At 46.0% G+C, this 26891-nt stretch overlaps 1 protein-coding gene and 1 long non-coding RNA gene across 2 annotated transcripts in view; both read left to right on the forward strand.

Annotated features, from left to right (window-relative positions):
• The first annotated feature begins 1222 nt into the window (after positions 1 to 1222).
• LOC140850556 (uncharacterized) lies at positions 1223 to 4386 on the forward strand. Its single transcript, XR_012133490.1, has 3 exons — positions 1223 to 1973; positions 2831 to 3012; positions 3408 to 4386. It is a non-coding gene; the product is annotated as an uncharacterized lncRNA (long non-coding RNA).
• A 3097-nt stretch (positions 4387 to 7483) lies between these two features.
• The window catches only part of GPAM (glycerol-3-phosphate acyltransferase, mitochondrial), a 65417-nt gene continuing 46009 nt past the window's right edge, over positions 7484 to 26891 (forward strand). The window contains exon 1 of the mRNA XM_073240430.1: positions 7484 to 7683. The gene's annotated coding sequence lies outside the window, so the exon portion shown is untranslated. The remainder of the gene's footprint in view (positions 7684 to 26891) is intronic.

Here is a 26891-nt window from a genome sequence, read left to right on the forward strand (position 1 = left end):
AGGCACAAAGAGGTAATTTGATTCTGTTCACACAGCCGGTAAGTGGCAGAGCTGGGACTTGAAGACAGGCCCTCTGGTTCCAGAGTCTGTGGCTTCAGGGACCTGATTTCAGGGCAAAGACAAACTGAGGAAGCACCGAAGTTCATATTAAAGGCAGAACCAGCTGATCAACTATTGAAATGAGAAGAGGACAAAATCATAGTACATACTCTCTGGTTTTCAGAGAAAACCAGCCTTCAAGAGTTGTCTGGACTATTGCCTGACAGATTGGCCTGAGAAGAGGGGAGTCAGGACTTGAAGCTCAGTCATCCTTGTCTTTGCTGACATCCTTGAAGGTCAGCATCCTTGTCAGGCATCTCCAGTGGACACTGGGTCAGAGAGGATATAACGCCAACATGTACGGTGAGCTTAGTGCATGCTGTGCTGTTCTAAGAATTTACTATCTTAATGCAGTCAGTGCTCAGAGTAACCCTACGCGGCAGACACTTGCCTCCTCTCTGAGCAGACAGGCGGAGTGCTTAAAGTCACACAGCGAACAGTGACACAGAGGTTAAGAGCACCATATCCGGCCAGATTGCTGGAGTTTGAATCCCTTTCTGTAAAATGAAGTCAATGATTACTGGCCTTAGAAGCTTTGTCCACAAAGAAAATAAATATAAAAGGGAGCAGAACCATCCACATGGGGCTGGTGTTTGCCTTATGCTGGTTCTAGGCTTAGGCAGAGGTCCCAGAATCCTCTGAGTTCCTCTCGCTTTTTGAAAATTCTGTTTTTGAGAACCTCAAGCCTGAGTGTCAGGTTCAGAGATCCTTAGGAATGCCGCCAGACAGCAGAGAAAATATTTAGGCTCTTGGTAAACAGTTGATCCAGGCTGGGCTCCAGGGGTAACTGTTGGGTGGGCAGTTACTCAGGGCAGCAGGTGCTGGGGGGGCCAGAATCTCACACACCACTGAGGAGCCCCCACTTCACACCCACACATCCTCTGCCATTGCTGGGGAGGGCCACTTCATGAGACTTCCAGAGCAGTGGGAAGGGATGGGGAAGGGGGGGCAGACGTCTTCCCTCCACCGAGACCCAGCATTTCTCTTCTTTGCCCTCTCCATATTGCGGCTGGAAAAGTGAGACAGTCACTGTGGCCAGGCTCCCTTCTAGCCGGGGGTGGGCGGGGGGGACTTGACCCCCACCCACAGAGTTCTGGCCAAAAAGATTTAGGTGGAAATCAGCTGGGAGATCTGCAGGAATGCTGTTGCTGGTAAAAGGAACAGAAGCCAGGCAATGACTCTTTACTCCTTTTTCCTCTTTCCTCTTCTTCTTGAGCGTGAATGTGCTATGTGAAACTGTGTCTGGGAGGGGCCCAGAGCTTCCAGGCCGTCTCGGGGTACACACTCCCAGCAGCCCTATGTGTTCAGCAAGCTGGAAACACTCCAAATCCTTTTGCTTAGGGTTTTCATGGAGGCTTCTATATGTAGACCTGATCAATTAAATCAGTGGCCATAGTGATTACTCAGCTTCTGGTAGGGTGTGGTGCAGGTGAGAGTTCCAGCCCTCTAATCAATTACCTGGCTGGCTCCAGGGGCAACCAGTCCCCTGTCCAGGTTCCTGTCATCTTAGCACACAAAAGATACTGATCACTTTGGAGATTCCAAGCATTTTATGAGCTGTGCTCTATGGGACAGAGGTGGAAGCAGAGACCAAATACATATTTCTTATTATGTCCCAGCCACCAGTACTGTGAGTTTTCCATATTCTCTTGCTCAGCTTTTCCCTTCTTTCTTTCAATTCTTACAGTCACCATTTTGGGACAGAAAGATCCATTTGGTTCTGTGTTTGCATAAATACTTCTTGTTTTGATTTTCAGGAACTCAACAGGCATAAAAAGAATTAATTTTTTATCCACTTTATCCAAATCCATGTGTCCCAACAAGAAAAATCATCTTTCGATGAAGGGCGAGGGAGAAGCTCTAAGGAGAAACCGGTGAGAAGATGTATGTTTTGCTTTACATTTCAGAATTACCTGGGGATCCTATGAAGATGCAGATTCCTGGGCTCTTTCCCTAGGGCCCCTAGCGTGGGACCTAGAAATCTGGGTGTTCATGAAGTATCTGGGTCCTCTGACCACACTTTAGTGGCTCTAGACCAGGGGAACAAGAGAGAGAAATTGGCTATTACGGTCTATTTAGTACTTTGGTCACTGTGCAGGAATACATGTAAATGTATATTTTGTTTATATCAGGGACCAAAACCCAGCAGTCCATAGGCTACATTTATCTTATAAATCTGTGTGGATTTCTTTGGCCTGAACACTTTTATTTCTTTGAACAGTTGCTGTATTTTTAAAAATTTTGGAAATTTCATGTTAAAAGCCAGCCTGTCTTGAAGATGAAAAGATCTGACAACACTGAGCCTACCTTCTCCGAGGGCAATATTTAGTAGATGTTCTTAGATGGGATATGTACCCTGCACTTGACCTCAGCACCCCTAACTCCTTATTTATTACACCTAATCCATTTTTCTCATTTGCATTACCTGCCTAGTGCTAAGATGCTTTCAGATTGGTGATTAGAGAGTCTCCCCTCTCAACTGAGTGTGTGTGTGTGTGTGTGTGTGTGTGTGTGTGTGTGTGTGTGTGTGTACTCTGTTCTTTGCAGGGCAGATAAAGCTCAAATCAAAGAAGGTCTTCATTTGGTTCTGACACGGACACCATGGTTACCCTTTAGTGGGTACCTGCATAGATCTTCTCCGGGATGACAGACCCATCGCACGACCAAGTACTCAGACGATGCCTGTGGTAGGGAAATTGGGTTGGTCACAGGGACCATTTTCTCTACTCAGGAGCTGACTGCTATCAACCAAGTATGGACAGCCAGCTAAGGACAGGCTTTTGTACAGCCTTGAGGAAATTAAAACTCAAGCCTCTTGTACCCTTCTCTGAAGGCAGCAGAAAACACTTAGCTAAAAGCAAGGAGACACACACGTGAATCTACATACACAGATGTGTAGATGTTTTCTCACAGGTAGGTGTGAGCATGGCTCTAGATGGATATATGTTATCAACATACACACAAAGGTTTTGGGGAGTGCTAGAAAAATCACTGAAGGGAGGATGGAAATAAGTAGCAGCTTGTGGGAGACATAAAGAAAATGAATCTAAGACTCCCTTATGGATGATAACATGAAATAGTAGAAAGATCGTGGGTTTGGGACTCAAGTCTGTGCTCCGCCACATATGAATTGTGTGACATCAAGCAAGTTGGTTAACTTCTCGGAGCTCTACCCTTTCATTCTCTGAAATGGGTATAAATATTCCTACTCTCTAGGGTTTTGGGGAAGAGAAAATGTGACAGGGGAAGCAACTACCCAGGACCTGGCCCTCGGGAGGTACCAATAGATATTGTTTCTTTTCCCCAAGCTGAGCCTGCTGATCGGTGCTGGCCCTGCTCTGCATCTTGATACCCATTCTCTGGTGCTCTGAAGTGGAAGCAGAAGTGGATCTTGTAACAGCTCAGAGATTTGAGGGTCCCGGAACTGGCTTGGGACTGCTTCCTACCCTAAGAGAATTTTCCAGCTGATTTTTTTCTGACAGTGGTTTGCCTGGTCTGAATTCTGCAAGAAATGGGCCCAAGGACTCCAGATAAAGTTGGCATGATCTTAGTGCAAAGATCCGGCAGCCACGAGATGATTGGCTGGTTCCAGACCTCTGTTACTTTCACACCCCTGCTGTCTCTTGCGTGATCCCTACTCCCAGGTGAGAAGCCCTTCACCCTGGGATCTCCAGCTAGAGGTGAGCTGTGGCGTGTCTCTCTCACCAGAGCTCACCTAGCCTGCTCGTCCTCACCTCTGCCCATGGACAGCTTTGCCCTCCTGTTTCTGGGAGGCTCCCTTGCAGTTGGTGTCCTGCCAGGGCTGTGTTCTTTGGTTGGGGGTGGACAGGTGATGAGAGGCTGGGTGGATTCTCCAGCTCTGTCACCACTGTGCTGTCCCTGATCGATGTTTTTCCCACACCATTCCACCCAGAACATCTGTTTGTAGTATTTATCAAGTGACCTCAAGGGTTTGGATGAAACATTCCTGGCCCCGGGACAAACTGGGAAGTTGGCCAACCTTTCAACAGGACTCATCCCATGTTCTCTTTTCTCTCCTGCTCACCTCTTCATAGCCATCTTTTCTCTGCATCTTCAGACTTTCCTGTTCCCGAGTCTAATCCCCTTCTACACCTCCTGCTGTATATGATGTCACCATATAGGCATCACCTCACCCAAGCCTAGCCTTACCTGCAGAGCCCCCTCCAAACTTACCCTTTCTCCTACCTGAACAACCAAGACCTCTACCACCTTCGGTTAGATGTTGGGAAGGGGGCAAGATGATCAGGTCCGTGTTGGGGGATCACATTATCTGCCTTTAAATTGTCAGTGGCTCGTTGACTAGCTCCATGCCTTTAGATAAGATACTTAATCTTTTGAGCCTTATGTACAAATTTTTAAAATACAGACAATAATAACTATTTGTTGTTCTCATTGCCATTTTCTCCATAAATAATGATAAAGCCTTTTCTTTCTCTTTTTCCTTTCCTTTCCTTCCTTCTTTTCTCTCTCCCTTTCCCTTCCTTCCTTTCTTCCTTCCTTCCTTCCTTCCTTCCTTCCTTCCTTCCTTCCTTCCTTCCTTCCTTCCTTCCTTCCTTCCTTCCTTCCTTCCTTCCTTCCTTCCTTCCTTCCTTCCTTCCTTCCTTCCTTCCTTCCTTCCTTCCTTCCTTCCTTCCCCTCCTTGAAATACACATCCTGGAAGCTAAGACTGAGTGTGCAGGAGAAGCGTAAGGACCTATGTCCTGTGTTGGGAGTGACAAGCTAGAGGAGGAACATAGGCTTTAATTCTGGCTCCAATTCTTGACTGGGTGACTTTTGACAAGTTACTCAACCTTTCTTATTCTTTATTATCTAATCTTTAAAATGTCAATAAAAACCTCATGCCTAAGGTTGTTGGGAGGATTACACAGGAGGGAACATGTGCACCGTGAAAAATCTGTACACATATCAGCCTCAGCTACTGACATGATACTGTAACTGCTGGCTAGAGAGAGGCCCTTCAAAGGCTTGGTTCTGTCCTGCTTTGTCCTCTCTTTCCCTGCTGTGGATTGTGAATTTGTGGATGAAAGGGAGTGGAGCACATGAATGTCCATAGACGCATTATTCAGAACAGCAAAAAAGTGGAAGCAATTCAAATGTCCAAGAACAGATGCATGCAAAAACAAGTGGTGGTATAGTCCTACAAGGGAATATTATTCAGCAATACAAAGGAAGGATGTGAAATTTGAAAACATTATGCTAAATGAAAGAAGCCAGTTACAAGGACCAAAACATATATGATTCCATTTATAAGAAATGTCCAGAATAGGCAAAACAGATTGTTGGTTGTCTAGACGTGACAGGTGGGAATGGGGGATGGGGTGGGGAATGACTGCTAATGGGTAGGAGTTTCTTTTTGAGGTGATGAAATGCTCTAAAATTGATTTTGCTAATGGTTGCATGACTGTGTGAGTATACTAGAAATCATTGACATATACTTTAAATGGGTGAATTTTTATGGTATGTGAATTCAATCTTAATGAGTCTGCTATATATATATATGTGTGTGTGTGTATATATATGTGTGTGTGTATAGATAGATAGATAGATAGATAGATAGATAGATTTTTTAATGAGTGGAGAGACAGCTCTGCTTTTCCTCTTTTTATTCTCTAGTCAAAGCCCTGCAGAAAGTTCTCTCGGATAAAGTTTGGCCACACTTGGCCCTCTGATTTACATCCACAATCCCATCCACCTTGTGAGTTTTTCCTGTGTTCCATTTGGATGGTCCCAAACCTCTGTGACAAACCCTCTTCACTGGCCCCTAGTCTCTGGCTTCACGGTCCTCTGCAGAGAGGACCTCTTTAATAAACTCCTGCCTTCCTGAGGACAGAGGACTCCCCTTGGTGCACCCCGGTCATTAATGCAGTCTCTAATGGAGTAAATGCAAAATAAATGCCTGCTTAATGAATGGTTGATAGGGAAGGTTGGGTTGGGTGCAAAGCGTGTTAAAAATAAACACACATACCCAACATGGTGTTATTTCTGCTAGGTACTTACCAAACCACGGCTTAATACCTAACCTTAATTACAGTTTCAGCCTCCCCAGCAATGTAGTCAGTCAGGAATTTTCTGGCCAGCATCATTGCTAAGATAACCTGTCCCATGAGCCTTCTCTACCTTCCCTAAGAGAAGAGGTGATTTGCATTATAAGACCCCTTACTTTTCCCCCTCAGAGAAAGTGACTTGGTCTGAACACTCCCTTCTTCTCTTTTGCTAAAAACTAACCCCACTCCTGTCTATTAAAAATCTTCCATTTTGTACTATTCCTCAGAACATGTCTCTACTGGCCAGAGGGGATGCTGTCTGATTCATGAATTGCTTAATAAAGCCAATTAGATCTTCAAATTTACCTGTCTGAATTTTGTTTTTTAACAGGGGTAATGACTGTAATGGGAAGGGGCTTCATTTCAGGATGAAGAAATACCCCAAAGTTGATTATATTAATGGCTAAGTGTTATTCACATAACAAAAGGCTCCCCCTCAAGTTCCTTTAAATATTGAGCTGTAATATGTCCATACCGTGTAAGAGTTTGTCTGCATCTCCTCAGGGCCCATAAAAACCTTATAGAGACCTGGCAGAGTTCTCTCATTCAATCCTTGCAGCAACTCGGCAAGGAAAGGGATGTTCAAAGTTACAGGGCTAGAGAGATGTAGGGTCATTGTTCACCTCTGCTTAGTGACCAGAACCCACCTTGGTTATGATACCTCTGTGGCCTAACAGAACACTGATAGCATTGGAAGGGAGGGTGGCTGGGAAGGACGAAGAATACAGAGAAGCTCAAAGCCACGGCCAACTACAGGGTGGGTCCTATGGTCCTGCTGGAGGACCTATTGGTCCTGCGGAGGAAATGCAAGTAAAGCATCTCCCACGTGTGAGGACAAGTCATTTGGGTCTGCAAGGCCTCTACAGGGTCAGTAAGTGAGCTGCAAGTCTGGTGTCAGATCTGCCACAGGCCCCCACCTCCGTCACCCGGCCCTGCCAGCCCCGCTCCAGCCTGGCTTCCCAGCAGCAACGAGGTCTCTTTTGGCCGTGTGGAAACATCCAGGCTGGGAGCTGGATGCCCCAAGTGATCACTCAGAAGACTCAGCTGCAGACCCTGGGCCACGTATCTCCTGAGAATGAGGTTCCTGAGCTCAGAGCCGCACTCCCTGGTCAGAAAATCCCCACCCGACCCAGCCAGGAAGACAGCGCCACAGCATCATTAAATAATAACAAGCCCTGAAGCTCACCCCAGAAGCCTGGGTCTGTTTGTCCTTGTGGTCAGAAGGAAGCATGTGATTGGCTAGCCCAGCTCGGCCTAGCGGCCCTTATCTCTGGCTGGTTATTATTTGATTAAAGAGGCTTCCCCTCCTGTGCTAGGACAGTCTGCTGCCGCCTGGGGACTTTTCCTGAGGTTACTACCGAGCACCCAAAGACCTTCAATCTCTGGCGTTATGAACAGGCACCCAGAAGACCTTTATATTCAACCCCTGACACAGACCAGGCTGTCTTCTTCCAAGTCTTGATCAGCTAATCAACTGGTTGGAAGTAATTCTTCAAACACCAAAGAGTCAAAGATACAGGTATTAAAAAGGTTTTTTTGGGGGGGTTCTAATTTCTTAGCAAGTCGTGACATTAAAAGTGGGGGTCGGATGGAGGACTGGACAGCAAAGTGAAAAGCAGGAGAGGCAGAGAAAGTGAAGGAAGGAAGCAGAGGAAGAGAGAACTCAGAATCTTGAATTCTACAGGAAGGCCAAGCCACGGCTTTGCAGCTGTCACGCAGCTGGAGAGAGGTGTGAGCATGTCGGTGGTCTATCACGTCTGTAGGCTTTTGCTCCCCAGGAAATCCTTTCTGGGGTCTAGCTACTCTCTTGGCCTCCTCATTGTCTTTCCCCCTGGCTCAGAATCCCAAAGTCCTGATAGTTTTGGATACTTTATGAGAAATCCAGTTGTTTTAGTTTGAAATGTCCTCCAATTGGATTTGCAAATGCGACATGGCTTTCCAAAGGCTCTGCTTGGCGGCACCAATCCTCGTGATGTTGGCCACAGAGAAAGGAAGAGCGGGGCCGAGCCTCTCCTTTAGGAGGATTGGTTTCCCACTGTGTCTGAGATCTGTGTTTAACGTGTGCTGTCTGTTCCCATCCCCGTCATATTCCCAGCTCAGCAGGGCCTTGAGTTGGCCACAGCTTTACATCAAAGGACTTCTTCGCTGCAGATGAAAGCTGGGCTCCTTGTGGGGCCAGCAAGTATCTAACCACCTGGGTGAAGATGAAGGACAGAGGAAAGGATGGGCTCTGTCTTCTCTAATTGTTAGGTTTGGCTGGAGGAGCCTGAGGAGGGGAAATATGATGCAAAAGCAATCATTTTATTTTGACATTAAGTGGAAAAGAATGTTTGTATGGTAAATTGGAAAGAAAACTGATTTTTCCCTATGCATTTAGATTAGGAAAGAACCACGCCAGTTGCATTTCCTTTGTCTGGTTAGGGTGGTTGTTTCAATTCCCTAATGTTTCCATGCATGTTGTCACAATGCGGATAACAATGTTGCGTCGGCTGTTTGTACCTGGGTTGGCCCTGCTTGGCTGGCTGCGGTGGCGTGTTGCCCAAGCTCTGTCCCTCAGACCTTCTCCCCATGTTGGAGGACTGACTACTTTTGGGTTCCCAGGGAGTTTTCTCTGTTGAGGCCCTACTACATGTTTGGAGGCTATTCAGAGTAATTAGTCTGAAGGTTCATCAACATGAATCCTACTTCCCCTTTTAATTTTAAGGAAAATGACAAGAGGTGAAGGGCAAGCCCAGAGCAGGGAGTCATGCTTCCCAGAGCTGACCTTTCCCTGGTCTTTCCGAAGCACTTCCTCCCTTTTCTCTCTGTGGCCTGGGTTCCGCTCGCCTCTCTGGCCTCCTCCCTTACCAATCCCCGCCTCTGTCTTGCCACCCAGACTTGCTTTCTCTGCACCCACCATGGCTGACCTTACTGCATCTTCTTTCTCCCCACTCCCCCCACCCTCCTGGTCTGGCCAAGTCAATAGATTAGTCAGGTTTCTGAGTAAAGCCTCCTTTTCCGGCGGTGGGTTAAGGTCCCTTGGACTTTACCTTCCTGGACCAATAATCCTAATGTGCTGTGACTTTCCCCCCCTCATTCATTGCCTCTGCTTGACTGGCTGCTCTGGGAGGCAGGGGCCTTGCTCCCAGCCAGACCCCCAGTCTGACTCCCAGTAGGCCTTTACTGGTAATAACAGCTAACACTGGTGGCATGCCTTATCCCTGCCTGTTCTAAGTGCCTAACATTGTTAACCTAGTCCCCACAACAAGCCTGTGAGATGAGTGTCAACCCATTCAGCAGATGAGGAAAGTTAAGAAACAAGTAAACACAACAAACAAGGGACCTTAGAGCCCATGATTTCACTCCCATGCCACGGTGCCACTCTGGTGCTGAAAGAGTGGATCAGAAACATGTGAATGATATCGGGCCAATGGTCGGAACGTGGCCACTCTCCCATGCTGGCCTGATGGTCATTCAGTCGGCTGGGCCCACTGCACGCGATGCAGGCCCTGGTTATGGGGGAGGCTTTGAGGATACTGTCGTCAACAGCCACAGACCCTGACCTAGGGGCTTTCAGTCCTGCCCTCTGCCCTCTCTGAGGATCTGTTTTCCCTCTCAGCCTCTCACCTGCCTTTGTAGCCGGGCTTAACCACATACGGACTTCTGCCTGAAGGTGGAGAGGCTCTAAATCAGGAGTTTGGTCCAGTTTTGAAGGACGTGCTTCAGGAGACTAGTGCTGGCTGGCCTCTTGCGGTGGGTTCAGGCTCTGTGCTAGGGCCTTGCCCTGATGAATCTCATCTCTCTTCCTTGTGAAGCAGACGGGTTAGCATCATTCTGTGTTTTAGAGGAATGAAAAATGCTAAAGGAATATAACTGACTTGCCTGCACTGATAAGTGCAAGAGCCAACACTCAGTTTCTGGCATGTCTGGCCTCAAAGCCCGTGGCCTTCCCATGGATCAGGGGCTTTCCCAGACCTTGACTGTTGGGCTAACTGCTTTTGGTCCCTTCTAAAATTCCTGTCAGGAATATACTCCTGTTTCACTGTCTGCGTCCCCCGTTGCTGAGGGAGGATCTCCTCACTGCCGTGGGGGCCTCAGCCTCATCTTCCCTGCAGGGCCCCTGACCTGGCACCGGGCCTGGCAACACTGGCTGCCTGCCTGGGGACCCTGGCTCTGAGTTGCCCTCAGTCCTGAAGTGACCCCTTCCCCTCTCCTCCTCTCTCAGGGAGTGGTCTTGGGGCATCTAGTCCTAGGACATCACAGCCCGAAAACTGTAAAGCAGGGCCTTTGCCTAAGGCAGTCTCAGCCGGACAGCTCTGTTAGGGCAGTACAGTGTGGGGCAAGGGTCGTTCAGCCCACCGCTGAATTTTGCTTTTCCACTTGTTACCTTAGTTGTCTAAGCCCCGGTTCTCTCATCTATAAGTGGGTGTGATACTTCCCTCATGGGTTCCTTTGAGAATAGAGATTCTGTGTTCATTAAGTATCCGTGTGTGCCTACTGTGTGTGAGGCACTGGGATATAGTGGAGAATGCAGAGAAAGCTCCCTGCCCACAAGTGTCACTTGTGGAAGTTGCACTTGAATCGGGAGGTGATAGGCATAAAAAAAAAACCCACAAATAAACAGGCCATTTCCATCTGTAATGAGAAAAAAAAAGGACCTAAATTGATGGTCCAGAAAGGCCTCTGTTGAACCAACAGCACGTGAGCACCTAACACACCACCTCAATCAGGATGTGGTAGGTACTTGCTCCGTGCAACCCTGTCCAGGCCCCTGTAGCTCTCTGGGATGCAGATCTGGGAGTCAGAGAGGGGGCAGACTGAACTAACCTGCCCATCTCTGACATTTATGATTCCTTCAACCCACAGCAAGGCAGAGCCAGATTAAATGAGGCCCTCCTAACTCCCTGTCCAGTGCTCTCTTCCCCACAGTCTCTACTGATAGAGAAAGTCTGTGTGCAAACTCAGATTGGGCAGGAAGCAGAACCAGCCAGTCCTGTCTCCTAGAATGCCCTTTCTCCGTCACCTCCTTCCTACTCCCCAGCTGGAGCCCCATATCCACTCCCCTAGGGTCTTTCTTCTCAGATGAAAATCTCTAAGTCCCTTCCCAGGGACAAAGGACAGAAAATGCGTCCTCTGTGTCCTTCTTCCCTAAGCTGCCACATGTCCAGCCTGGATGATTTGCCACCTGGGGCAGTCATCTATGGTGGTGAACTTCCTGGCACAGGCAGGCTGGGAGAGGGACAGGGAGCTGAAGGTTAGAGGATGGACCCATTGTCTTCCTTGGCTGCCCATGAGTGCTTCACAGCCTGCCCCCTTCCCCACCCACTCTGTCCCCCGTCCCACCACCCCCAATCCGTGGAAGCACCATGTTCCATTTGCTCTGCACGCAGTGTCTTTTGTGAGCTCTCTGGCCAGGGCTTTAGCAACAGAACTTGTGAAGAGCTGGTTAGCATTTTTTCCAGACAAAGCCAGAAGGTCTGGGAGGTGATGGGAAGGCTAAGCTTGCCAAGAGTGATGAAAGGAAATGATCAGTCTCAGGCTCCTGAAAGAATGGTAATGTCAGCATCTTCAATTCTCTCCTACCTTCCTTGTGGGGACCCCGTGCCCTTGACCTGCAGAGACATATCAGTTCTCTCTCCATCTCCTCTGCCCTGCCTGGGGCCTCACTCTTGCCTTCAGCTGTCTCTTAGCCAGTCACCACCTGTGCTTGCCAGCCATAGGGTTGAGCAGGACTTCCCAGGGACATCAGTGTTTCAGCCATGATTCCTGAAGGAGGCAGTCAGTCATGGAGAGAAGACAGGCAGTAGGATCGATACTTCAAGGCACACACTGTCATCACATGAACTCAGGATCTGAAACCCTGTTTGGTGAGGGGATCATAAAGGATTAGATATTGAGAAAGGAACAGAGATACTATGCATTACACCAAGCACTCCCCAAGAGGCTTTGAGTTGCTAGTTGCACCCCAAGGCAACCCACCCACAATAGGTCATAAAAGAAAAATGGCAGGATATTTGCAATGGGAAGTCCACCCTCACCATTCAGTTCTCGGAGCCTGCAGCCTTGCTAAGCCCGCCCAGAAGGAGCCTGTTTCCCCAGCCCTGAGCAGCATCTCACATGTGTCATGGGGCTCAGGGCCGTCCTGCTGCGGTAGAGCTAATGAAAATCCTGCTGCTGTAGAGCTAATGAAAATGGCCTGTGGTCACTCCTGGGCTCTCACGCAGCAGGGGGGCTCTGGGCTCTCACACAGCAGGGGGAAGGAGCCCCCCTCCAGCCCTGCCCTCCCCTTCCCTAAGGGCACTTGCTCAGTGAGCTTCGCATTTGGCCTCCACCCTGCCTTGTGGGGCTGGCGGCAAGTTTAGTGAAGGCTGGCTCTGTGTATTGGGCTTCAACATCCTGCCAAAAATAAGGCTGTCTAAAAAACTCCCAAAATGAGCCTTGAAAGAAAGTGACTTCCATTTGCCTGTGAGCTGGACTTTCTCTGCAGGGCAGGGTGGTTGCTCTGGAACTTAACCCTGGGGGCTGCTGGTAACAGTGTGGATGGTGTTTTCTTTGAGTCAGTGCCAAACAGTGACTAGGAGAAACAAAGGCCTGGGAAAACTGAAATCCCTGGGACCAGAGCTCTTCTCTAATTTGGCAGTGGGAGAACCAAGGGGATCCAGCAGTAAGCAGGCGGAGGCCGGCTACTCCCCACCCCGGCCCGCTCCTGCCCAGACAGCTGCAGGAGCCCTGGGGGAGAAGTTGAGCCTTCGCTCAGTGGTCCCCTGGCCCTCCCCTGCGGCAGCAGCCATTCTGACCTCCATCACTCTCCCCTTGGGGCACATTTTTATTATCTTGAGGGACGATGCTCAGGGTGAGACTGCCAGGTAGGATGGAGGTGGGGCCCCTGTCTGCTACACCAGTCACAAAGGACATACATGATTAGACAACAGAAAATCGATCTCTCTAATCCTGAGGGCGTATGGGTCTGTGAATCAGCATTGTGTGTCCCTGGTGCTTTACCATTGCTCCTTTCAATGGACCCTGGCTACACCACTATCTCTGCCCCCCATCCAATTAGCTCTGTGACTCAGGGCAACAAAACAGTTTCTGCTCTCAAGGAACTCAAAGCCCAGTGGATGAGATGGGTAATTAAACAAGCAGTTTAATGTAGCATTACAGCATGGAGGGTGCCCCAGAGAGCCCAGTGGCTTGTTCTCAGAGCAACTCCTTTCCCCGCAGTCCCACCCTGACCCCTCCCTGTCCTTGCCCTGGAATACATTCTCTGTTCAAGCTGGGTCTCAAACCTAGTTGTCTCCAGGCAGTTCCACCAACTACTCACATTACCCGCTGGTATGTGATGTTTTTCTGGTATAGGGTGATGTATGAACTAAGGGCAAAGTAGCAAGTCTTTAATACAGCTATGTGTATTCAATTTGAGAAACCTTCCTCTGTTCTGAGAGTCTATCCTTTCTGCTTGTTGAAATGTTAAAATGTTTTTTCTTCTACGAAGTGATGAAATTTGTGGATTGCCAGTTTATGTTGGGTTTAATTTTAATATTTCCACTCGGCAGAATAAAAAAGTTAGCATCCTTTTATTTATTACTGCACTGTGATAGCTCAAAGTCTGGGAAGCACTGCCCAACAAGCTGCTTGTCACCAAGGTTAACACCTTGTCCAGACCAAGCAGGAGCCCCTGTGTCTTTCTCGGTGCCTGATTTCCCAGTCCGTAGCAGAGTGGCAAAGCTGATATATTCAAATTCCACTCACGTCCCTGAACACTTAGCAGGCTGTGGCAGCTAAATCCTTAAGCAGATGCTACTGTTTTCTTGGCACCCCGGGCTCCTGTATGTTTAATGTCTTGAGTATCTGGTTTCTGGGCCAAACTCATGAAAATCTAAAGGGGAATTATCCATCTCAGAAAGCAGTCGCAATGGAAATAAAAGCCGTTAGTACTTAGTGTTATCAGGATGTTTAATTTTTTATTGAAATTTCAAGATAAAAGTTGATCTTCGGAGTTGTGTTAACCCAGACCTCTACCTTCCACTTAAATGCAGTTTAGAGACTTCTGGAAAAGATGCCAGTTCCCTGGCTACCCCCCACCTACCTGCTTACTTTAGGGGATCTTGTGTTCAAAGGATCTGCTTTAGGTAAATGAAGTCCCATACTTGTCTGGTTATTCTGCAATTTTAGATGTGGTGCAGGGCTTTGGAAGTCCAAATCCCAATAATATAAGTGGTAAAGTCCAAATTCTTGGGCTATAGTTGAATATTTCTGTGTTAAAAGTTGTTTAAAATAAGTAAGTCATGCTAGGCCTAGATATTTAGCTTTCAGGAGGGTTTCATTTTGCATTGTTGGCTTTACTCTCTGATGGCGATTGCAAAGGAGACTCATGCTGGGAAAACATGCTTCTTGAGGTCAAGCATGCACTTTGCATGTGATATTGACGGACACCCTCTTCTCCTCTTGCCCATCTCTTCCCTGGGACCCAACATAGATCTTGGCACATAGGAGGCCAAAAACTGTTATTAGTAGCAATTATAATGCAAATGATGAATATATTTTGGAGAGCATCTTTTCTGGAAGTTTCTACCTTGACCTAATAGGACCACTTAATCATTAATATTTTTAACATACCTATTTAATTATTAAAAGAAAAAAATTTGTTTCAACTTGATCATTCTGTTTTGGTTGACAAACCTGAGAAAATGAGGGAGGGGGAGTATGAAGCTGGTGGGCAGCAAAGGCCTCTAGGAGAGCTCCCTGCGGTCTGAGTCTTGGTTGCCTAGTTCTCTGGAACTTCCCCTGGCTCCTGATTCAGGGGATGACCCAGACAGGAGGAACAGACTTGGTCCACTTAAACTTGCATAATTATGTGTGGTTTGCCTGGACTATTAAGCCAGCACAATCTTTTCCCCTGTACCCATTGCCCCTGGATCAGGCAGTCATGTGGCTGCTCAGGGGCTTGGGGTCTGGCAAGAACATTGTAGAAAGTTGCAGAGGATATTACTGATCACAGCTTTGCCATCGACCAGTCGTATGGCCCTGGGAAAATCTCCTGAGATCACTCTGGGTCATGGTTTCCTCAGCTGTTAAAATATGTTATATTAGATCAGAATTCCTCCACCTTAGCACTACTGGGTCAGATAACTGTTTGTTGTGGGCCTGTCCTGTGCATTCTCAAACGCTGAGCAGCATCCTGGCCTCTAACCACCAGATGTTAGTAATACTCCTGCCTTTTTTTTTTAACAACCAAAAATATTTCCAGACATGTCTTCCAGGGGGGAAAATCACCCCCAGTTGAGAACCATTAGATCAGATGATATTGGCCTCAGTTGGAGAAACCACAGTAGGAATTGTTAGTTCATCCTACTTTATTGAGCACCTTACCCTGTGGGAGGTACTGTAAGGTTTTGCAGGCTAAATAGTTTTTACAGATATTCTATTGAGAAAGTGCCATCTATTTTAATGAACATCCGAGCTAGTGCTAGGATAGTATCTACACAGGCACTGAGGTAGAGTGAAAAGAAGAGATAGAAATCCTGTTTGGATTCTTACTAGCCTCACCTATAAAACATCAGCTATACACATTATTGTCAGCATCTAATGCTCAGCGTATATAAAAGCACTTAGATCACTGTAGACATGTAATAATAAACCTCGTTTGCCCCCTCACCGCCCCCCCCCAAGAGAATCAGATCGGTGCAAACCATTACTTTACCAGCCTTGCTCTGTGTCTCCCAGAACCCACCCTTCTCTCACCATGGCCCCCAGGCCCCTCTGGTCAGCCCAGCACTGATACGCCTTCCTAAAGATCTCCAGCTGTTTGTTTCAAGGGAAGAAGCCAGATTGTTGACTTGGTCCATCCTTGAAGGGGTTGCCTCTCCTCAGCAAAGAAAAGGATTCTCCAATAGATTCTCCAGAGATGTGCAGATTCCATTGCTTTATGTTTGCTTTTGTATGAAAATGATAGTAAGGAACCAAGGAGAAGACAGTCCTACTCCGTGAAATATCAGCACTGCTCTTCCTGGGCATTGACTGGGCCGCGGTTTCTGGCACCTCCCCTGGGTTCTAAGTGTCTCTGGAGCAAAGACCACACATTGGACGTCCATGCAGCTCTGCACCATCTCTTCCACGGCAAACATCTTGGTTTTGTAGCCTGGCACCGTGAGAGGCACTATGGTGCCGTAACAAGGAATTCAGGGACAGGGAGTTGGAACCTGCATTTTCCTCTCGGGTCAGACCCTGAGCAGGGGCTACAGGAAACATGAAGACATGAGTTCTTGGGGAAAAAAAAAAAAGGTTTAGGCTCTGCTGAATCTCAGTTGTCATATATGAGAAGTCTGCAATTGCAAGAGTCCCTCCGCATGGGGAAGTTGTGAGAATTAAATAACAGAATGCGTGGAAAGCATATGGCACAGTCCTAATAAATACTAAGTGCTCAGCAGCAATCATCTTTATTAATAATGTGTCATCTTAAATCATAACTATAAATAATAATAAATACAACAGATGTTAAATAGACAGCACACAGACGGATGTTTGGGTGGGTGAAAAGGCTTGATTGACTCATTTTGACACTGACAGGTTCAGAAAGGGGAAGTAGGGGGAAGGGGTGTCCAGGACCTCAATGCTGGTTAATGGCAGAGCTGGGACAGATCTTGTATTTCTAGATTCCCCTTCAGATGCTGGTTATACCATGCCAGGGCTGATTTCTTGTATTAAAGGAAAAAAAAATGGATGATGCTTGTTAAGCATGCTTCATTCAGGACCATCAGGATAAGGATAGGGACCACCTTGATGGGATTTTGCAGTGGGGGAAAGAGATTGGGCTCAAGCTTGAATATAACACAGGCAAGTAGGAATTTATAGCCCTGGAGCGGGTTGGGGGAGTGTCAGTAGATGGAAAATTACTAGAAGGAAAGATCAGTAGTTGGGGATTCTGGGTAACCTGACCTACCATGGTTCCTTGCTAAAGACAGCCCCGAGTGGTCAGACAACACCTGGGGGGTAATGGAGGATAAGGAACCCGATCAGATATTGAAGGTGGGGTTCTGGTTATATGGACTGAGCAGGCTGTGTAGGTCATCATTCTATGTATGCTATGCTAGAAGGGGAGGATGGGGGTAAAAGAAAAGCACTTAAATGTGTGCTCTGCGTATGGGGAGATTTATCTTTTTACAAAGATAAAATCTTGCTAAAATTGGATTTTATAAGGAAGTACACAAATAGACTGAGAAGTTTCAGGAGCCTGACTAAAGTTTGAATGTTTTGCACTTGCTCTAACACTTTAAAGCCCATGTTTAGAAAATTGTATGTGAATTGAGGAGAATGGCACTTACTGGCTTAAGAGCCACATGCTGTTTCCAGAGAGCATCTTTCTTCAGGGTAAGAGAGAGATGAATATTTTGTCTAACATGTTTCTGAGGACCTCAGGCTGCCCTGGAGAAAGCTGCGAGTGGGAGGAGGCTGAGCCCCTGAGGATCCAGCCACCACAGCCCATGGCTACTGTACAGCCAACCAGCGAGGAAACCACTGCCTCTCTCCTCCTATCTCCCACTCTCCCAAAGTTCAGCCCTTCCCTCCCAGCCCAGGGAGGGACTGGGGGTTAAGCTTTTGCTGAAATGCTGATATTTGGTCTTGAGAGCCACTGAATGATTATAATAACTGGGCAGAAAGAGTGTTCACCTTCCCAACGGGGCTGCAGGAGATTTCTCGGGGCCAGCTGAGACGTGTGACTCATATCTTGTCTTTTGCTTCTTGCCAATAATTCATACATTTGCTTGGGAAGGAAAAACTGAAGGTTTCAAGTTCAGTGGCTGAAAGAGAAGGAAGCTTAAACAGAGTGAGTTGGTACACTTTGCCCTTCAATATTGAAGGTTTTGGGCTAGCTTGGGATGAAGGTTTATGTGGTTCTGTTCAATTGCTGTCATGTGAAATCATGTATAATTACAATCTGAATGGAATCTTGGTTAAAATGGAATAACTTATTTGAATTAAACTCTACTGTAGTCTTCAGTGATGGTCATAATTCAGTCAAGAAGTTGAATCCGTAGAGTCATAGTTCCTACCAGAACCTTATCTCCTATTTTTCCTTATCTAGCTTGAGTTTATACACCTGCTGTCTTTCTTATTTGAAGAGGGCTCAGCATACACAGAGCACACATTTAAGTGCGTTTCCTTTAGCCCCTCCCTCCCTTTCTAGCATAACATGTATGGAATGATGACTTATAAAGGAGAAAGCTGCAAATTATGGCCCTGGGGCCAAATCCTGCCTACCACTTATTTTAGAAATAAGGGTTTACTGGCATTCAGCCCCATCTATTTGTTTAGGTATTAGCGATGACTGTTTTCATGCTACTACAGAGTTGAGCTGTGACAGAGACCATATGGCCTGCAAAGCCTTACATATTTACTATCTGGCTCTTTTCAGAAAAAGTGTGCTGATTTGGAGTATGAGTGTTGAGTCAAACATGTCTAAGTTCAAATCAGGTCTTGGGTACTTAGTAGCTTGTAACAAGCTAGGTTTGACATTAGAAGAGCTGCATAACCTCTCTGAAACCTACAATCTGTACAATAGGGATACTAGATACATACCTACTTTGGAGGGTTGCTATGAGAATTCAGTAAGATAGTATTTGTAAACACCGATAGCCCTCTGCCTGGCACAGAGTAAATGCTTGATAAATGGCAGCTATTGTTGATTATTTTTTCCTTTAGCCAACAAATGTGTATCTAATGCTTTTCCTGTGCTAAGACTGGGGGGGCTACATTAATGATCAAGACATAGAAGGTCCCTGATTCTCATGGAGCCCACATCCTAATGGGGAAGATAGATAATATGAAGAAAACAAATCAACAGATTATTTTCAGACCATGTTAAGTGCTATAAATAAAATAGGATGATATGGAAGAAAGTGACAAGGTAGGGACAGGAAGTTGCTAACTGAGCTAAGACCTGAATATAAGAATGAGTCAGCCATGCAAATATCTGGAGAAGAAATGTTCCTGGCAGAGGTAACAATAAATACAGAAGTCCCAAGACGAGGATGAGCTTGGGATGATCCAAAAACAGAGGGATAGCCTTGGGCAGGGTGAGGGAAGGGAGAATGGTAGAGGACAAGGGAGCAGCGGTCGACAGAGGTAAGAGCATGTCCACATTTGCAGGGTCCAAAAAGATTTTGGAGGCTGGGGTGCAATCTGAGACTGTAATGGGGCAGAAATATAATCAAGTCCTTGGCCTCATTCCATGACCGTTGTTGAAAATACATTATTTTCCCTCTTTGATCTCTGGCATTCTTCACTGTTGGAAACAGGAGATGAATAGGAGCCTAGTGAGCCCCCAGGCAGAGTGGCAGCTTTTGGTTGTGGCAGTCCAGTCACACTGCCCGGCTGACTGCAGCCACCTCACTTGGGCTTTTCTCTTTACAGCACCCTGACCCACCCAGAAGATTGGGCTGATGCCACTACCTCTTTGAATTCATTCCTTATCAGGAGCCTTTAATGCTTCTCCAGGTGGAGCACTTAAGGTGAAAATCAGTTAATGTAATCTTAAAACACTAATAAATTTCCAGCAACATGAGACCACCAGATAATCATTTTGTCCCTAGGGTCATTTAGAATTCACAGCTCAGTTCCCATAATTAGCATTTCTCTTGTGTCTGAATCATTGAAGAGGCGTGAAGAGCCCCAGAGATAATATTTTACCTGTTTGAGAGTAAAGAAAACTTTAGATAGAATCAGTTACCCAAACTGCCTCCCGAGTTGCTAATAATAGTGGCCATACTAGGCCACACCATGTGCTTCCCAGTTTGGAAGCACTACTGCACGTGTGGCTCACTTAAAGGGAAAGGTAACCCTTTGGTTTACCTACTTTCACCTACTTTGGAAGACTCCTCCCTCTCCTCCTCTTCATTCTTCTTCTTCTTCATCTTCATCATCATCAAAAGCCTTTATTACAAAGTACTTAGCTGGCTATGAGGATTTAATGCTTCCTTTACAATGTACAATATTTATTTATGTCTCATCTTGCTTTAGACGTTATTCAAAGAACAAGATCCAACCCATGCTTTCAAACACTGATTCTTAACTGAGGGTCCATCAGTGACCTCAGATGGGGGTGATGAATCTCCTGGAATTGAATGCACTTCTTCATGTATGGTTTTTCTCGGGAGAGAGTCTAGAGTTTGGTTCATCCGATTCTCAAAGTATTCCCTGACTCCAAACACTTAGGAACTGCTGCTTTCAAGGCTTTGCTGACTCAGCAGCATAGTTATCAAAGGAAAACACTACACAGATTTGTAACTGGAAAAGGAAAACTCATTGAAATTGGAGCTGGGGAAGCCTGTGATTCTAAAAGACCATGGTGATTGATGATGGCCTGTGAAAGCAAGTAGGATGGGTACCTGGATCAAATGAAGCCTTCCTGTTCAGGCGACTAGACATTTTCCTAGGAACTCTTATGATAACTGCAAACAGTATATAGTGTCCACTGTGCCAGGTACTGTCCCAGTGCCCGATGTATTTTAACTCTTAATTCTCACACCAACCACATCAAGTAAGTACTATTATTAGTCTTGTTTTACAGATGAGGAAAAAGTGGCATAGAATTATCAAAACCACACACTGAGTTTATCTTCAACATTCCAAGACCCTTCAAGTTATGCATAATAAAGTTTGTCAAGCTGTAATTAATGTTTCAGAACAATTATCATTTTGAATGTCTCTAAATAGCAGCTGTGTTGTAATCTTGAAGCATATGCTTAATTAATAGCAGGATTCCTATATGTGCCACGTCTGGTTTTGTGAATAATAGATGACATGCAGAGCAGACCCAGTGGACTACTCTTTTAATCAGAATTTGGCTGAGGTTCATTGTGGTTTATAAATGGGGTTACTGACCAAGAAGATAGTTTTATTATTATAACTATTATCACCACTAAAAAATTCATGCTGTGTTCATAACGCATACCACAACTCTGTAGAACTTAAAGTTAACTAAACCTTATCTCTGGGATGTTAGCATTTCAATCATTCCAGGATTTGGTCAATTGGTGGGACTTTAGATGAAATTCACCATTTACCTAGATTTTATTTATTAAACAGTGAGCAGGTGATCTAGAAATTTAAATGGACTGTCCTCTAAGAATACCACTTATAAGTAACCTAGAGAAAAACTAGCATTGAGGATAGCAAGGTTTATATAATCCCATCTGTAATCCGTAGTGGTTACTAGCAATTCTACAATTAATGTATGTGTGCTAAATTTGTATATATGTTTCAGTGATTTATGGAAGTGAAGTAGGAATCTTGGATCAGAACTCGGAGCCTCTGGAAAAAGTAACTCTAAGATAATTTGATAAAGGGGGACAATGTTCCACCGTGTCCTAAGCAGGACTGGATGTGCAACAGGAATGGGTGAAGTGTGAGTCATCCTAATGGAATGAAGGGTCAGGCTCAAGGACCTGCCCCATCAGCAGTATGACAAAGTGGGGCTAGAAGAGAGTGTTGCCCCCTGTGACTTGGGATTATGGAGAGCCTATTATGTAATATCTGACTTTCATGCTGGAGATCATCATTGTAATACATTTTGAATATTTTATATAATAATATGATGAGGACTGTCAGAAAACATTTAGCTAAACCACAATAAATTATATGATGCTTATTTAGATTTTGCTGTATCTGTAATTTAGATAATTGAAAACTGAGTTGATAACACTCTTTCACTTTTCTTTTGGGAAATCTTTTTAGGGAAGTTAAAAGCTAAAGACAATTATGCAGAGTGTGTTTAGAACACCCAAGAGAATGACTTTTCCAAAAGAAAATCTTAGAGCTTCTATAGTAATAAAATGAAACTTCTTTGAAAGTGTCCTAAACTTTGAGCCTCAGTTGAACTTAGATTGGTATTTGTCCCATTTAGACTTAGTAGGTGAGTTTCTTGCTTACTTCGAACTCAGTAGAAAAAGAATAATATAAATGCAAAGTAGTTCTGCTTCTCCTTGTCCTCTTCATGAAATCTTTTTCCTTTTTAATAGACTTATTCTGAGGAGGACAAATAAAAATAAGTCTATATCTAGCCATGCCTAGCTTTCCCTGTCAGGTATTTTAAAATTCCTTCCCTCCAGACAAGTAATGACTCTACAGCATCTTATTATGCTGACGGACAGTGATTGCAGAGGGGTCGGGAGGGGGCACTTGATAATACGGGTGAATGTTGAAACCACAATGTTGCTCATGTGAAACCTTCATAAGATTGTATATCAATGATACCTTAGTTAAATTTTTTAAAAAATCTGAAAAAAAATTCCTTCCTTCCAGTGTATTGGGCACATGTGTGTTTGCCCCCAGCCCCTGCTTTGACTTGTTCTCAACTCTGGCTTCTAATCCATGCTGTGTTGTTGGTGATCCATTATGGTGCTGGTTACCCGTACACATCTGGGCCTCTATCTCCCTTGTATTTATGTCATTTCCTCTGCTCTGGGCCGAGGACTGGGACTGGGGGAAGAATAACAACTCTGCTTCCTACCTTTCTTTCAGACTTGGACACAGGCCTTCCCCCAAGACCCATGGAGTCCTGAGCCAAAATCCTATGACTCATGTATCTGTCCTTGAATACTTACATTCTGAGAGCTATCCTTGTCCAGGACTGCTGACAGTTTTAATAGCCATTTACATTCTCACTAAATAGTTAATCACATCTTGTGCTTAGACATTCAACAAACAGATCTTGAGCATCTGTTTTGTGCAAGGCACTGTTAATGTTAGTAATACAGAAGAAGGGAATGGGAAGACCAAGAATGCTACTTAAGAGGGAGAGGCAGATATTAAATGACTAATTCTGCAACTGAGTATTCAATTATAATGGTAGTAAATCCCATGGGGGAGAAGTATATGACACAGAGGGGCCTGGCTTAGCCTGAGGGTCAATAAAGGTTTTCCTGAGAAGGTGAGACATGAGTTGCATAATGAAGCATGCATTGTAGAGAAAACAGGGACACTGCTGTTGGCAGTGGAAGCAATATGTGCAATGAAAGGGCAGGGCCTGTCTTTCTTGAGGCTGTGAATGAAAGCCAGTGTAGCCAAAGTCAGAGACAGAAGGAGGAGTAGATACTGCTGAGGTTGGTGAGGTAATCAAGGGTGGACCATACCAGGTGTCAGAGGCCAAGTTAAAGACTTTAGTCTTTGTCCCTTAAACTGTAAGGAACAATTGAAAGGATTTAACAGTTGCAGTGGGGATCAGGCAGAGAAATGGGGGTGTTGGACATGGTCAGTGTTGCACTCTCAAATGTCCACCGTGGCTGATGTGTGGGATGTTTGCGAGGCTGATGCGTGGGTGGGAAGCAGACGTGAAGTGTCCAGGGAGTGAGTGGTTATGCCTCCCAGGGAAGATGGCGGCGGCCAAGATTAGGACAGTGCTCGTTAAAGAGGAAGGTAAATCAGTGGTGGGTTTAAAGCTATTTAGAAGGCAAAATTGCTGGAAGCTATTGGATTGGATATAGGAAAAAGTTAAGAATGATTTCTAGATTTCTGGTCTGCTAAGGACATAGTATGGTGTGAGAATGAAGGAGGCAGTGAGCCAGCAAAACATGCTAAGGACAACATCCAGGCAGGTAGAAAGAAATCCAGGCTGGCACGGGGTTATGAAAACCAAGGAAAGGCCCTGCTCTTTTCACCTAGATCTTGAACTTGCTCACCAAACCATCAGTGCCCGGTAATCTGGCAGCAGGTCATAGAGCAGCAGGGAGGTTCTGGGTTGAGTCTGAGCATGCACGATCTAGACCATCTTATCATCCATAATAACCTCAGTTTACACGTAGCAATGGCAAGAACTAACCTTTGTTGTCTTACACTCTGGGAGATTTTGTTACTTTTTCACAGCCTGGCCCCATCCTGACTAATACACAGACACTCTTCTCAGAACAAAATAACTTAAGGGTTCATGTGAGTGCTAAAGATTTTAGGACAAATTCTTTGCCAGGATCCAACTTTTAAGGAATAAGGTATCTTTTTTCCCCCGACTCTGTAGGAGGAGACTAATAACAATCACAGTGATAGCTACTGTTTAGGAAGTCTGACTATGTGGCAGGCACTGTGTAATTATTCCATATGTTATTCTACTTTACCTCAAAGTAACCCAGTATTAAGTGGACAGTAGCAAGTCTACTTTCAAAAGGAGACAACTGGGGCTCAGAGAGGTTAAATAACATGCCAGGGTCACACAGCTGGTAAACGGCAGAACCAAGATTGGCACCCAGGTTGGCTGGCTTCAGAGCCCTTGCAGATATATCAGGTAACCCACTAGAGGGGTTCAGGGAGAGTCCACTCATGTCCCAGCTAGCAGTTTGGTTCATAAGCCAACGCCATCTGAATATCTTTATGGGTGGGATTTAACATTAAGATATGCTTTTCAGACCTGGGATCTGACTCTCATATAAGATAATTGGAAAATGTATCAGTTATGTGTTTGGGCTCTAGAAACAGATAGATCTGAATTCAAACTGGGGCTCTGCCATGTACCAGATTCACTTAACCTCGCCTTGTGCCTCAGTTTCCCCATCTAAAAATGGGGGTAATAATGGTTTCCAGGTCATGGGGCCATTGGGAGGATTCCTGTGTGCCCTCAGAGCCTCTCCTCATCCTTCCCTGCCCTACTTTCTGTCTGGAATGGGAGTGGTCACTGCAGACTCATTCCTTAGGCTTCCATGCTGGGGCTGGCAGGTGATGGGAGGGCAGAAAGAAGGAACAGCCGGGGATCTCTCCCCCTCTCCCCCCTCTCAGGCAGCATCTCCAGCAGGAGCAGCTGTATGGTTTTGGCTCCTCCTAGGCAGCCCTGCTCTCCTTGGTCCCAGCTGTCCCCGAGGTGGTTCTGGCTCCCGGTTCTGTTAGCACCTCACTTTGTTGCTCCAGCCCTAGGGTAGAGATCTCCTGTTGCTCGCCTCTGGGCTCCTGTTCATCCTTTCAGCTCTTCTAAGACCTTCCTAAACAGGACTCTGTATAAAAGTCCCACTACTGGCTGTCTGGCATGGGCTGTGTTTCTGAGATTGTTCCATAGCTGAGTGCAGAGGCTTGCTTGAGATAATGCCTATGAAGGACTTTAAAAAGTGCCTGGCACATGAAAGTGCTTGGTAAATGGCAGCTTACATCATCTACTTAGCTTCCTCCCACCTGGACTCTCTGCTGCCAGTTTTCCCCAGGCAGGCCCCTGCCTGCATCACAGCCCATTCCTTCTCTTTCCAGGTTGTCCGGGTCCATAGACCTGGGCTTCTGTTTTGATTCATCCTTTCTAATCTTTACAAGGTAAAGGGCAGGTGAATTCCTCCATGACATATTTGACACATCACAACTTTATTTTTAATTTTCCATATTATGGCTTAAAAAAATACCTGCTTATCTGGCCGATGAGGCTCCCCAGCTTCTCCCTTTGGCCTCCTGCAGGGCTTTGGCAGGTGAGGTTCCCTCTTCTTGGGAAGGTCTTTTCTGGGCTTCTTTCACAGCCAGGTTCTTCTCGCCTCTGCTCCCTGAGAGAGGCCTCCCCAATTACCATATCTGATGGTAAACAGCAACCCCTGTTTTCCTCTGTGACAGATGCTTTTGGATCCTCATTGCACTTTCCACAATTTGTTGTGATTTTTGTTTACTTTCTTCCTACTGCCTCCCTCCCAACATGTCTCAGACCATTAGACTATTAATTCCGCAATGGCAGGATCTATGTGTGACATCCTCATCTGTATCCTCCATGCCTAAAAAAGATGGGCACAAAACGGGCTTTTAGTCAATGTGTTAGGAATGAATGGGTGTTGAAATAATCTGTCTCTAAACCGCTCATGTCAAGGGGCTTAAGAAGTCCCATAGTGCCTTTGGGGATTGGGCTCCTCCCCCTCACCTGGCACTTGTCTTGAGCAGAAAGCCTGGAAGCTGCTCTCCCTCCCCATCGCTCCGTGCCTAGGCACTGCGTGGGGCATGATGCTCCCCTGCCCACAAAGCATGCTGGGCCACTGGGACCCTGCAGGAGGCTCCCCAGGCTCTAGATTCTCACTCTACATGGTCCTCCGGACCCCACCCTCCCGAAGTTGGGCCACCTGTAAGGCCCTGCCTCTGAGCGATCTCAAATCAGAACCCTCAGCATTAGCCACTGCCCAGAGCCCGGGCTTTCTGGCCTCCACCACTTTCTCAGACAATCTCCTCTTCTCCACAATCCAGCTCAATTCCGCAGGAGAAACAAAGGCCCACTCAGGTTTCTTCTTCTTGGTCACTGACCCCGGTCAGCAGTTTCTCATTTTTGGGGCTTTCAGTCACAAAGAGGCCATTAACTGCAATTACTCAGCTTCTCTCAAGGGCCTAGGGAACCTCAGGACATAAATGAAAGAATCTGGCTTCACTTCTGGGAAAAGGGGAAAAATACCTTTCATTTTTTAAGAATGAAGTTGCAGTTGAAAACAAACCAACCTTCAAGCTGACTTCTTAATTAGCTCTGCTAGTTGTCTGATCCAGTGCCCTGTTTTCCTCTAGAATTGATGCCATGCCTTGAGGCACAACCACCAGCTGGAAGGCTGGAACCATACCTACTTCTTGCCAGCCTACCTTCTTGGTGGAGGGAGAGTGGTTTGAGCCTTGTGGTGTAGGAGGAGATGCCAAAATAGGTCTCAGAAGCCTGACTGCGAGGCTTGGCTTATTCAAAGTTTCTAGCTTGATCTGCTGAAGAAGCAGTTTTCAGTCAAACTGAAGAGTATGTTCTCCCACAGATGTGGTAAAGGTGAGTTAGAGGGG

Source organism: Manis javanica, chromosome 7, assembly GCF_040802235.1.
Source record: "Manis javanica isolate MJ-LG chromosome 7, MJ_LKY, whole genome shotgun sequence".
NCBI lineage: Eukaryota > Metazoa > Chordata > Mammalia > Pholidota > Manidae > Manis > Manis javanica.